This window comes from Bos javanicus, chromosome 18 (genome assembly GCF_032452875.1).
Source record: "Bos javanicus breed banteng chromosome 18, ARS-OSU_banteng_1.0, whole genome shotgun sequence".
NCBI lineage: Eukaryota > Metazoa > Chordata > Mammalia > Artiodactyla > Bovidae > Bos > Bos javanicus.
Window position 1 is genome coordinate 56817115 of NC_083885.1, and position 14004 is coordinate 56831118.

Below are 14004 nucleotides of genomic sequence, written 5' to 3' on the forward strand. Positions count from 1 at the left end.
CTATGCCCTTGGGTTTTATCAGAAGAACAAAACAAAACAGTTAATGTGAAAAGTTATTTTGCCTTTTGCTGCAGTTTTCTTAATCACCCAGTAATTCAACTCCTAGGGACTTATATTAAAGAAATAATCAGGGAAGCAGGTTTAAGAGGGAGGGGACATGTGTATACCTATGGCTGATTCATGTTGATGTATGGCAGAAACCATCACAATCTTGCAAAGTAATTATCCTCCAATTAAAAATAAAACAAAAGACTTTAAAAAAAATAAGAAATAATCAGAGACAAAAATATTCGTGCAAAGATGTGTATCATAGCATCATTTGTAAAAGCCAAATTTGAAAGCTTAAATGTTAAAAATTAGTGGAGGATGTGTGATCCTGGGGATGCTGCTGTACGTGCATCCTGTTGTTTTCTTTCTGAATCACTCTTGCCCTATCTATTTATTAATCATTCATTCATTCATCTCATATGTGGACTAAGGTCTGTGCTGCTGACTGGGGATACAGTGATGAACCAAAGATCGGGGAACAAAAAGCTGCCCTTGTGAAGCTTACAGTGTTGTCGAGGTGAGGAACCTACTTCACTGAAGTTGGAATAGAGACCATCTGTGCTCTTACAAACCCAACTTCCAAGCCTCTAGTTAATCTGCTTGTTTATTACTCCCCAGGCTAGACTGCAGGTTCCTTGAGGGAGTGTAGTGGGTCTCTGCTGTCTTGTCAGCCTGGCAAGGAGTTCCTCCTCTTTCTAGTAATAGCAATGTAATTTCCGCTGGGAACTCTCCCTTGTTCTACATTCATTCTATGGGATTTCAGTGGCATGAACCCATCCTAGGTATTAGGAAAAGGTGCATGACCTAGGGGCTTCCTTGGTGGCTCAGATGGTCAAGAATCTGCAATGCAGGAGACCCAGGTTCATTGCCTGGGTGGGGAAGATCTCCCGGAGAAGGAAATGGCAAGCCACTCCAGTATTCTTGTCTGGAGAATCCCATGGACAGAGGAGCCTGGCGGGCTCCTCCATAGGGTCACAAAGAGTCGGGCATGGCTGAAGCGACTGAGCACACGCGCATGGATGACCTAGGTCTGGTGACTCCCAATCCCGATACCTTTTTTGGGGTTACTTGCCTTGATCCTGGGATGGGTTAGCTGGTAGAAATGAAATCCGAAAGTGCCAATGACCATCCTGCTTCCCTTGGGTTTGCTGCACATGCTTGGGCAATCTGAGCTCTGCACATGTTCAGTCTCTGCTTCTCTTGCCAAACCTATGTCCTGGTTTCAGGACTGTGCCAGCCGGATGGAAGGGCTGCCGTTTTGAAATGACCTACCCAGAGTTAGTGGCTTTTTGATAATCTGTCCATCCCAGGAGCCTTTTATTGTTGCTGTTGTTGTGTTGTAATTTTCCCATACGACACCTGGTGATGCTGCCCTAATGGAGAGGAAGCTGCCTGAGAATGAAGGCCACAGAGAGGAAAGCAGATGGGAGAAACGGGGAGTCACGCTCCCAACAGTGATGTCTGAGTGCCTGATCCAGCCATTCCTGATGCTGGAACTAGTCTTGAACTTTCCAGTTATGTGAACCAAGAAATACACATTCTTTCCATTTTATTTTATTGCTTAAACCATTTTCCACTGAGGTTCTGTTACTTTCAAGTGTGACAGAAGTGATGGGTATTGTGAGGGACTTCCTGCTATCTTTTCTTATACAGCTCAGCATGCTCTCATTTCCCCTCCATGGGTTGTCAGCTTACTTAACTCTGAAATGAAGAGCTGGGACTTCCCTGGTGGTCTAGTGGTTAGGACCCTGAGCTTCCACTGCAGGGGGCATGGATTCGATCCTTGGCCGGGGAACTAAGATCCCAAATGCTGTGTGGTGCGGTCAATAAATAAATAAAATGGAAGAGTCTAATCAGTGGCTCTTCGTGTTTCAATGCTGATCATATATACTCGACTTGAGAGGAATCTTGTTACAGAGGAACTAGGGAAGGCAGAGTTTATCGACCTCACTCCACACTGCTGAAATAATGGCAGCTGGGGGCGATTAAGCGATTGTTCAAAATCACATAAAACAGGCACACACAACTCCTGGGATTCAGACCTTGGGCTATACGGCTCCAAGTCCTGTGTTGCACTGACAGGTGTGGAAGCTGAGATCGGTACAAAGGAAGCAACTTTAAAATCACAGGGAATGGCAAGAAGATTAATTAGTGGCAGGCTCTCTTTTTTTTCTTTCTCATTTAAATGAGAAGCTCTTATTGACAAAGGAAAAAAGGTACCTACACAATAGAGAAATCTGCATGGCACCATTAAAAAAAAAACTTTTTATTTTTGTTTTGGAGTATAGCCAATGAACAATGTTGTGATGGTTTCAGGTGGACAGCAAAGGGACTCAGCTATCCATATACAGATATCCATTCTCCTTCAAACTCCCCGTCCATCTAGGGTAGTGGCAGGCTCTTTTGATCTTCACCCAGTGATTTTTTGAGGGGGCTGCTCTGAGTCTCTGTTGTGGTTCGCGGGCTTATCACTACAGTGGCTTCTCTGGCTGCAGTCCACAGGCTCTAGGCCCACGGGCTCAGTAGCTATGGCGCTTGGTCTCTACAGCTTAGGCTTCAATAGTTATGGTGCATGGGCTTAGTCGTTCTGTAGTACGGGGAGTCTCCCCAGACCAGGGACTGAGCCCGGGTACCCAGGTTGGCGCCCTCTTACCCACTGCGTCATCAGGGAAGTCCCTCTACTTGATGCTTTTGTGCTGCCCCTTGGCTGGGAGCAGCCATGAAGGCGTTTTGGGAAAAAGAAAGTCAACACACATTTCTCCCACAGGGCTGGCCAAAACTTAGTTGACTGGTGTGTAAGTGTTGACAGGATGTGGAAAGCCCTCTGTCCTAGGCTTGCAGAAGTGAAAACTGCTGTCACACTGTCTCCAAGCCCTCCCCATGACATCATCCCCGTCCCTTAGCGACGCGTGCAGTCACGTGACTTGCTTTGGCCAATGGCTTGTGGGTGGGAACAGTGGTGTGTAAATCTAGGACGTGATTGGCTTAGCTTGCTGCCATTAATTCTCTGTGACTCTTCTCTGGCCAGGAGATGCCTGCTGTAGTTGTGAACCCTTCTTGGCCTGGGCCCTATAATGAGATACTTGGAGCAGACCTGAGCCAGCCGGACCTGCAGCCCACTGCAGACCAGCCCTAGATAAGCCAGACTCCATCAACCATCAACCATCACAGAATTATTATTTGAAGTTCCTGAGCTTTTGATACTCACTATATGGCAGTAGTTGGAAGTTATAGAAAGTGTTTATTAACATTAAAATGAATATACTCACATAACCTGATGATTCTGCCTGTCCTTATTGACCCAGAGGCAACATACATGTACCTGAGAAAATAGATGTTCACAGCAACAGTGTAAGAGCAAAGAAACCAAAAATAACCCAAATGTCCAGCAACAGGAGAACGGATAAAGAAACATGAGTTTTTTGGAACACCACTGCAGCTCTTGAAAGAAACGGTACAGAGCTATTTAAATAAAGCTGGATGGATTTCCAAGACATATTGTTGAGTTAAAAAAGCAAGCTGCAGAACAATATGTACAGTATGATCCCATTTATGTTAAAACACACTCACATGCTTGCTCAAAACAATACTACTCATTTACTATACAATACTATGCACACACTATATTACTAGATATATGCACACACTTATAGACAAAGATCTAGAAGGACCCACCATAAATGGATAACAAAGGTTACCTCCAGGGAAGAAACTGCGATTACAGAGAGGCGATCTAAGGGCATTTTAGCTTGATCTATTACACAGTTTTTAAAAAGCAAGGACACTCTATACATTACTTGTGCATTTGAAAAAATAAATAATTTTCTAAAAGGGAAGAAATATATGTGAATATATGTACATGGTATACTGTGAATATAAACCTAAGGTTCTACTTTTTAAAATACCACGTCTTTTTTGTTTTTGGTCAGGCCACCTAGCACATGAAATCTTAGTTCCTTGACTGACGAGGGGTCGAACAAACCCTCACTCCCTGCACTGGAGGCATGCAGTCTTCACCACTGGACTGCCTGGAAAGTCCCAAAGTATTTCATATTTTTAAAAAAAGTCTTCCCATTCTTTTAAAATCATTTCTTTCTTTATTTTGGCCTTGCTTGTGGCACATAGGCTCTTAGTTCACTGACCAAGGATCTTAGTTCCCTGACCAGGGGCTGAACCCATGCCCCTGCCTTGGGAGCACAGAGTTTTAAGCACTTGACCACCAGGGAAGTCCCCTCCCTAAGGTTCTATTTTAAATGTCTTTTAGAGGCAGACAGGCCTGACTTCTAATCCCACTTCTGCCACCAGTTGTGTGACACATTACCCCATCCCTCTGAACTTCTGTTTTCTCATTTGTAAAATGGGGATATTTGGTTCTCATTTTTAAAATGGGGATATTAACAGGGTTGTCATAAAAAGTAAATAATAATGTATATAAAGTTCCAAGAATAGTGTCTGAGAGGTAGTATGTTTTCATTTCAATGTTAACTCCCTTCCATTTCCCAGCCCCTCCTCACCCTAACCTTGCTTCTAACCCAGCAGCCAGAAAACGATGACTGCTTTCTGGTGCTTCCATAGCCTTTACCCCTGCTGCAATAGGCATAATGATGGCTCCCCAAAGATGTCCTAATCCCCAGAACCTGTGAATATGTCAGGTTAGATGGTAAATTGGGATGAAGGCTGATGGAGGAATTAAGGTTGCTAATCAGCTTAATTTAAGATAGGGAGACTAAGGAACTTCCCTGATTGGCCAGTGGTTAAGACTTCGAACTTCAATGACAGAGGGCATGGGTTTGATCCTTGGTTGAGGAACTGCTGCAAGGTGCAGCCAGAAAAGAAAAGAAGACAGGGAGAGTAGCTGGGATTATTCAGGTGGGTCTAATGTAATCACATGGGGCTTCCCTGGTGGCTCAGACACTAAAGACTCTGCCTGCAATGTAGGAGACCTGGGTTCAATCTCTGGGTTGGGAAGATACCCTGGAGAAGGAAGTGGCAACCCACTCCACTATTCTTGCTGGAGAATTCCATGGACAGAGGAGCCTGGAGGGCTACAGTCCGTGGGGTCGCAAAGAGTGGGACACAACTGAGTGGCTTTCACTTTCAATGTAATCACAAGGTCACTTCCACCAGGAAGGGAGAGCCTGTGTGAAGATGAAGCAAATCAGAGGAACTCAGGGCTCACCAGAGGCACCAAGATAATATCATGTGAGTGTCTGAACCTGTGCTTGAAGTTTTGGGGGTGGCCATGACTTTTCATTTATATGAGGCAGTAACAATCCATCTTCCTTTTTTTCTTGTGTGTGTGTTTTTTTTTTTTTCCCAGCCAGTCTGAATTGGAGTTCTGTCTTTTGCAAATGAAATAATCCTTTGAGAATCTGATGAACTAGAAATCCTTTCCCTAGAGACAAAGACTTGTGGACAAAACTTTGTATACAATTTCAGGGGAACTTTTGACCCCCTGAAGTCTGGCCCCAGGTTATAAAGTCCAGCTGAGTTCTAAACAGACTGCCAGGGAGGCATCAAAAGGAAGAAGATCATCTTCAAGGAGTCCAGGATCCCCCCTTCAATTCCTGGAGAGGAGCTTTGGGTCACAGACAAAGGACTGGATCAAGGAATTGAAGGTGGGAGTTCTCTGTACAAAAGGCTCAGTACAAAAGGCTCTTTGGGATAACTTCAGTCTTAGCTTCTTTGAAGGAAATCTCTCAGCCCCTCTTTTGGAATCCACTATAGGGAAAATCGGAGAAGGCAATGGCACCCCACTGCAGTACTCTTGCCTGGAAAATCCCATGGACGGAGGAGCCTGGTAGGCTGCAGTCCATGGGGTCGCTAGAATCTGACACGACTGAGTGACTTCACTTTCACTTTTCACTTTCATGCTTTGGAGAAGGAAATGGCAACCCACTCCAGTGTTCTTGCCTGGAGAATCCCAGGGACGGCGGAGCCTGGTGGGCTGCCATCTATGGGTCGCACAAAGTCGGACATGATTGAAGCGACTTAGCAGCAGCAGCAGAGGGAAAATATAAGATGGGAGAAAATTCACCATCTCTTGAATCTCCTTCCTGGACTCTTCTTTTTCCCCCCACACTTGGGACAACCAAAGAATCAGAGTGGTACTGTGACTTGCCCGAGATACACAGCAAATATATGTAGAAGGCCTTGAATTCTGGCCTAGTTAGCTCACGCCTTCTCTTTCCTCTTAGAATAAAAAGGAAGCGTCTCACTGTGGCCACCAAGCCCTATACAATTTGGCCCCTGCCTCTCTGCCTCCATTTTGGGGCTCCCCTTCCCCCTCATTTATGCTCCCTCTGGCTTTTCTGACTTTCTTTCTGTTCCTCAAACATACCAAGCACGCGCTTTTCCCCTGCTCTCCCTTTCTGCCTAGAACCAATAGTGGATAACTCAAGAGGCAGAACAGGTCCATGTTCAAGGGCCCGCAAGGCCTGGGCTCTGTCCTTCAACAAGATTTTTATGGGGCAACATCCTCTCCCAGGCCTTTTCTAGGACAGAGTCCCACCACAACCCCGACCCCGGCCCATCTGTCAGTCATTCCCGCCACTCCCGACCCGGATCCATCAGTCTGTCACTCATCCCCCTTGTGCCTGTCGCCTAACACCTCGCCTCAGGCCCTTTTCCCGCCTATTATCGCTCCCTCAAGGTAAAAAGAAGACAGAAACACGAGGGCCCGCACACCATCCGCCGCACTGGAGAAAGTGCGCGCGACCCGCCAGCGGGCTCGCAGGAGCTCACGCGGGCTCGCCTGGGAGCTCATGCCCTCCAAGGCTCCGCAGCTGGCGACCTCACTCCCCCAGGCTCTGCTCGGCCTTACTGGCGGCCTTCAGCAAGCACGCGCTCGCCGGGGTAAGTGGCCCCGCGTTGCTTAGCGCCAGGTGGCGCTCACGCGTCCGAGCTCTGGGACCCAGTCAACCCTACGGAGACTCGTGTTGTCATGGCAACTCTACTCCATCTAATGGGATACCTGCGCTATTCGGTTGGGTCCGCTAATCTGATTGGATGGCTGTTGAGTTCATTCCTGTATCTGATTGGATGCCAGGTACTCTTGCTCTTTCCTTCCTCTCAGAATCTCTCTCTCCGGGTCGGGTTTCTGGAGATGGAAAGTGGTTTGAGTCGCCAGGGGGCGTGAGGGGCGTCGCACCCGGCATTGGAACTTGGCCCATGTCAGCTGACCAGACTGGCTCCCTCTCAGATACAGCCTCCCATTCCTCCGCCAGAGGGCGCCACAGTGTGCCGGGGCCCTTGGAGGCCTTGGTGACTGGTGACGCCACTGACGGGCCGTTCTTGATTGGTTACATCCCTCCGCTCTAGCCGTCAAGAGAGACCTGGAGAACAGTATCATAGGCATAAAGAAATTGTGTTCAGGAATTAGAAATGACCTTGGACTCAAATACTTTAGTGTGCAGAGGGCAGTCACCTTTATTATCCTTTCCAAGCTCCATAATCGCCCACAGACGTGCAAACTATTGTTAGAGGGGACGCCCACCTGCAGCTATGGACCCATATAATAGACACCTGTGGTTTTTGCCTGATTGGCATCTGTTATGTTTAAAAGAGATTAATAGGCTTTTTTTTTTTTTTAAGTAGCTTTAGGCTTACAGAAAAAATTGAGCTTAAAATACAGAAAGTTCCCATCTACCCTAATTCCACACTCCCTAATACCCTCTCCTAATTCCCTTTATTATTAACATCCTACATTGGTATGGAATATTTATTACAGTTGAAAGAAAACACCGTATGATTCCACTTACATGAGGTACCTAGAGTAGTCAAATCATGGGGACAGATAGTAGAACGGTGGTTGCCAGGGGCAGGAAGGGTGGTGGGGGGTGAGGAGTTGTTTAATGAATATAAAACTTCCATTTTTGCAAGATAAAAAAGTTCTGGATACTGGTCGCATAACAATATGGATCTACTGACACTATTGCACTGAACCTTCAAAAGTGTTTAGATAGTAAACTTTACGTTACGTGTATTGTACTGTAACTTAAAACAATGCACCGATTTTAAGTGTATTCTTCTATGAGTTTTGACAAATATATACAGTGTATGGCCATCTTCACAATCAAGATATAGAATAGTTTCTGGCTTCCCTGGTGGCTCAGTGGTAAAGGATCCGCTTGCTTGTGGCAGGAGACATGGATTCAATCCCTGGTCTGGGAAGATCCCACATGCCTCTAAGTAGCTGAGTCCATGCATCACAACTATGGAGCCCGAGCTCTAGAGCCTGTGAGCTGTAACTACTGAGCCCACGTGCCGCAACTCCTGAAGCCCTTGCACCGAGTCTGGGCCGCACACAAGAAGCCACCGCAATGAGGGGTCCTCGAACTGCAGCTAGAGAGTAGCCTCTGCTCTCCACAACTAGAGAAAAGCCCTCAAAGAAATGAAGACCCGGCACAGTCAAATAAACAAAGAAATAAAATTGTTTTTAAAAACTCAGAGCATTCCTTTAAAAAAAAAAAAGGTTGCTCTGTACATGTATATAATCAACCCCCCATCCCCACTCCCTTGGCCTCAGGCAACCCTAATCTGACTTCTATCTTATGGATTAATAGTCTCTACAATTTCACAGAAATGGAACCGTACAGTTTGCACTCCTTTCTGCCTGGCTTCTATCTGCGCTGTTATGCATTATCAGTAGGTAGTTCTTCTAAGTGCTGAGTAGCATTCATGCTACCAACATACAATTACCCATTGTTTAGAAAGTTCCCATGGTTCCTAGTTTTCCAGATTGGGGTTGTGATGAATAAAGTTGCTGTGAATATTTGTGTGTACATGTGTTCTTACTTCTCATGGGTAAATACTTTGGAGTGCCTTTGCTGAGTCACATGGTAAGCTTATGCCTCACTTTATGAAAAATTGATGAGCTGTTTTTCCAAGATGGTTGTAGCAAGTTTAATGATGACCCTCAAAAGATATTTTCCTAACTCCCCAGAACCTGTGATTGGGGAGGGGGTCTCTGCAGATGTATAACTGAAGTAAGGATATCGAGATGAGATTGTTCAGGATTTAGACTGGTCCTTAAATCCAATGACAGGTATCTTTATAAGAGAAAGGAAGGGAAAAAAACATATATGGATGACTATAACCAACTGATGTTATTCAAAGCAAACTGGTGATAAAAAAAATCGCCCTGCTTACATTTCCTTACCCTGAAATATCATTTCCCCTTCTAGAACACCTGATCCTTAATATATTAGGTCATGATGAAAGTGATTATGAAGATCTCTAATGCACAACTATATTCTAATAATACATAATAATTATTAGCAATTATAGTCAGCATTATTATTCATATTAATAGCTAACAGTTGAGTCAGTTGCTATATACCAAATACCACGTTAAGTGTCTCATGTGTATTATTTCACTAATCTGCATAACATTTTTGTGAAGTAGGCATTATCATTTCTCTATCTTACAGTTAAAGAAATCAGGGCATGGAGAGATTATCTATTTTGCCCAAAGTCACAGAGATAATATGTGAGGAAGAGGAATTTGAATCTAGTGGCTCAGAGGTTAAAGCGTCTGCCTGCAATGCAGGAGACCTGCGTTCGATCCCTGGGTCAGGAAGATCCCCTGGAGAAGGAAATGGCAACCCACTCCAGTATTCTTGCCTGGAGAATCCGGAGGAGCCTGGTGCATGGGCTACAGTCCACGAGGTCGCAAAGAGTTGGATGCAACTGAGCGACTTCACTTTCACTTTCTTTCAAATTCAAAGCTCGCTTGTAGGGAATTCTAGTGGTTGGGACTCTGCACTTCTACTGCAGGGAGCACGGGTTTGATCCCTGGTCGGGGAACTAAGATCTCACATGCCGCAGGTTATGGTCAAACAAAACAAAACAAAAAAGCTCACTTGATAAACTTGCTGAACGTAGTGGCGTCATCAACAATGGCAAAAAGAATGAACTAGCAGCATGCTCAGTAGAGTGTGACATTAATTTAAAGGAAAAGTTTGGCGTGATGGACTGTCTTCTTGAGGATATTTTTAGGGTATTTATTAGGTTAAAATCAACTTGCAATTCTTGTGGATGCTAACAGGCTGCCTTGTTAACCTTCAGTTCAGTTCAGTCGTTCAGTCAAGTCCGACTCTTTGCGACCCCATGGACTGCAGCATGCCAAGCCTCCTTGTCCATCACCAACTCCCAGAGTTTACTGAAACTCATGTCCATTGAGTTGGTGATGCCATCCAACCATCTCATCCTCTGTCATCCCCTTCTCCTCCCGCCTTCAATCCGTCGACTAAAAAAAAATGTACTACTTGAGAGTTGTGAGTTAAGTTTTATTTGGGGCAAAATGAGGACTGCAGCCCAGGAGGCAGCATCTCAGATAGCTCTGAGAGACTGCTCCAAAGTAGCAGTGGGGAAAGTCAACATATAAGGTTTTGGTGAAGTGGGAGTTCAGGGCCATGAAGCACTCATTTTACAAAAGTCTTTTTGTTAGTCATGAGGATTTGATATCACCATGAGGGGACTTAGTGCTTCACTAGGTATGAGGAGATGCAAGGACTGAGATCATAAAGTCTGTTCCTAAAAACATCCAACCATCTACAGACCTGTCCTACCAGAGTCCCTGGAGCACAGAGTGCCTCACTCCACCCTGAACTCCCTCAGGGGTTGTTGAAGGTCAACAGCTATGGCAGCATGGGGTTCAATCTCCGTAGAGGCAGATGGCAAATGCCTTGTTGTTCAGTCATTGGCAATGCTCTTGGTAAGTGTGAATTTGTAGTTGACAATCTTTCCCAGCATCAGAATCTTTTCCAATGAGTCAACTCTTCGCATGAGGTGGCCAAAGTACTGGAGTTTCAGCTTCAACATCAGTCCTTCCAATGAATATTCAGGACTGATCTCCTTTAGGATGGACTGGTTGGATCTCCTTGCAGCCCAAGGGGCTCTCAAGAGTCTTCTCCAACACCACAGTTCAAAAGCATCAATTCTTCGGTGCTCAGCTTTCTTTATAGTCCAACTCTCACATCCATACATGACTACTGGAAAAACCATAGCCTTGACTAGACAGAACTTTGTTGACAAAGTAATGGCTCTGGCTTTTTAATATGCCATCTAGGTTGGTCATAACTTTTCTTCCAAGGAGTGTCTTTTAATTTCATGGCTGCAGTCACCATCTGCAGTGATTTTAGAGCCCCCCAAAATAAAGTCTGTCACTATTTCCCCATCTATTTGCCATGAAGTGCTGGGACCAGATGCCATGATCTTCATTTTCTGAATGTTGAGTTTTAAGCCAACTTTTTTCACTCTCCTCTTTAACTTTCATCAAGAGGCTCATTAGTTCTTCTTCACTTTCTGCTGTAAGGGTGGTGTCATCTGCATATCTGAGGTTGTTGATATTTCTCCTGGTAATCTTGATTTCAGCTTGTGCTTCCTCCGGCCCAGAGTTTCTCATGATGTACCCTGCATATAAGTTAAATAAGCAGGGTGACAACATACAGCCTTAACATACTGCTTTCCCTATTTGGAACCAGTGTGTTGTTCCATGTCCAGTTCTAACTGTTGCTTCCTGACCTGCATACAGATTTCTCAAGAGGCAGGTCAGGTGGTCTGGTATTCCCATCTCTTTCAGAATTTTCCACAATTTATTGTGATCCACACAGTCAAAAGCTTTCACATAGTCAATAAAGCAGAAATAGATGTTTTTCTGGAACTCTTTTTCTTTTTTTATAATCCAACAGATGGCAATTTGACCTCTGGTTCCTCTGCCTTTTCGAAAACCAGCTTGAACATCTGGAAGTTCACGGTTCACGTATTGCTGAAGCCTGGTTTGGAGAATCTTGAGCATTACTTTACTACCATGTGAGATGAGTGCAATTGTGCAGTAGTTTGAGCATTCTTTGGCATTGCCTTTCTTTGGGATTGGAATGAAAACTGACCTTTTCCAGTCCTGTGGCCACTGCTGAGTTTTCCAAATTTGCTGGCATATTTGCTGGCATATCTATTTCTGCTTTACTGACTATACCAAAGCCTTTGACTGTGTGGATCACAACAAACTGTGGAAAATTCTGAAAGAGATGGGAATATCAGACCACCTGACCTGCCTCCTGAGAAATCTGTATGCAGGTCAGGAAGCAACAGTTAGAACTGGACATGGAACAACACACTGGTTCCAAATAGGAAAAGGAGTACGTCAAGGCTGTATATTGTCACCCTGCTTATTTACCTTTAAGCTGAACATTATCGCACCTTTCTAACCTTAACATTTATTAGGGTTTGAAAAGTGCTGCTCAATGCTCAAGAAAAAAGAGTTCATGTACTCCTAGTCAGACTACGATTAAAAAAAAAAATCAGTGTGCTATGTGCTTTAAAAGAGAGAGAACCGGAAAGGAAGAGGTAAGTATGAGATATGCACGGGACCAGGTGGTGTGAAGACAGGAAGCAGAGTGGAGCGATACATCTACCGGAACACCAAGGATTTCAGACAGTTACCAGGAGCCGGGTGAGAGGCATGGCACGAAGCATGAAATTCTCTTCCAGAGTCTCAGAAGGAACGGACCCTGCTGACATCTTGACTTCAGACTTCTAGTCTCTAGAACTCTCAGAGAATACACTTCTGTCGTTCTCAGCTAGCCGGCTTGTGGTAATTTGTTATGGCACCCCACGTCAACAAATACAGGATCTGTATTACTTTTTTTCATGGTCGAATTTTTTGAAGTGGTGTGTACGGACAAGGGGGTATGAATTAATGTAAACTAGTCATGGAGTGGACACTGGCTAGTTTGAAGGACTGTCCCCTGCCGTGTCATTCTGTTGGGGCTGTCAATTAAGGGAACCCCTGCATTCTCCACTAAAGAATGTTATGACTTCAGGAGATGAATTCACCCCTGGGCAAGAAGGGTCGGGTTCCTGAGGGAGTCTGATCCAATCTGGGTAGGATGGGGAGGGGAGGAGTCAGCTATGGTGAGGGTGGGTGTAGGGGGATGGGCAAGAGCAAGCTTGCCAACTGGACAGTTGCTTAGCTGGAGGTGGTCATTTAAGATCTGAGGAGGGCCAATCAGACTCCTTTTCCTGAAGGATATGGATGCAGAGAGAGAGAGAAAGGGAATATCCTAATTTTGTTTCCTAATTTTCCGCAACTGCAGCAGGTCCTGTTAATTTCCTACCTAACAACCATTTCCCTTTCCATGCTTTCTTGCTGGCAAAGCCCACACCCCACGATATAGACTAGAAATGACAGATGCTCACTTTTCAGACTGCATTGCAACCCAGTCTGGCCCCCTAGAACCCAGTCTGGCAAATGAGAAAGGAGAACTCTTCTAGGGAGAAAATAAAAATGTCAAACACATAAGGGAGAGGCCCTTGTCCACATTTTCTGCTTTAGATGTCACTGTCTGAGAACAGGATGCGTGGTACCGTTCCAGACAGTTTGTACCCATGCGGGGAAAGCAAACTATTCTCAGAGATGCCAACTTAGTGCCTGACACTGAGCCGCTGAGCTAACCCTGGGCTCATTTTGTGTCTTTAAAATGTTAGATGAGCAAAAGAAATTTCTACCATGAGCAAAAGAAATCTCTACCATGAGCAAAAGAAATCTCTACCATTTCAGTTCTCTCTGTTGGGAATTCTGTTTTCTTCAGCTGACGGCATTAAAACAGCTTCAGCATTATAAGCCTGCAGTTCCAAATGACCATTTGTTACCATTGCAAAGATCTGCCTGAGAACGAAGTCAATAAAGGACAAAGCAGAATCTCTCAAACACCTGGGTCCAACCCTGCCTGAAGTTCTTCTGTACTCTCAGGCTTCCATGAAGGTCCTTCATTTCTCCTTGTGGCTTACAATAGTCTGGGTTTCATTTTGTGTCCTATGACTACAGTGGTCCTGGCCAATGTGAAATTTAGAAAAGTTCAGAGAAAAAAAAAAAGGAAAGTTCAGAGAAATCAGTTAAGTAGCCAAAGGTCACTCTGCCAGTGAATGAAACATTTGTTTGAATGCAGAGCCGAG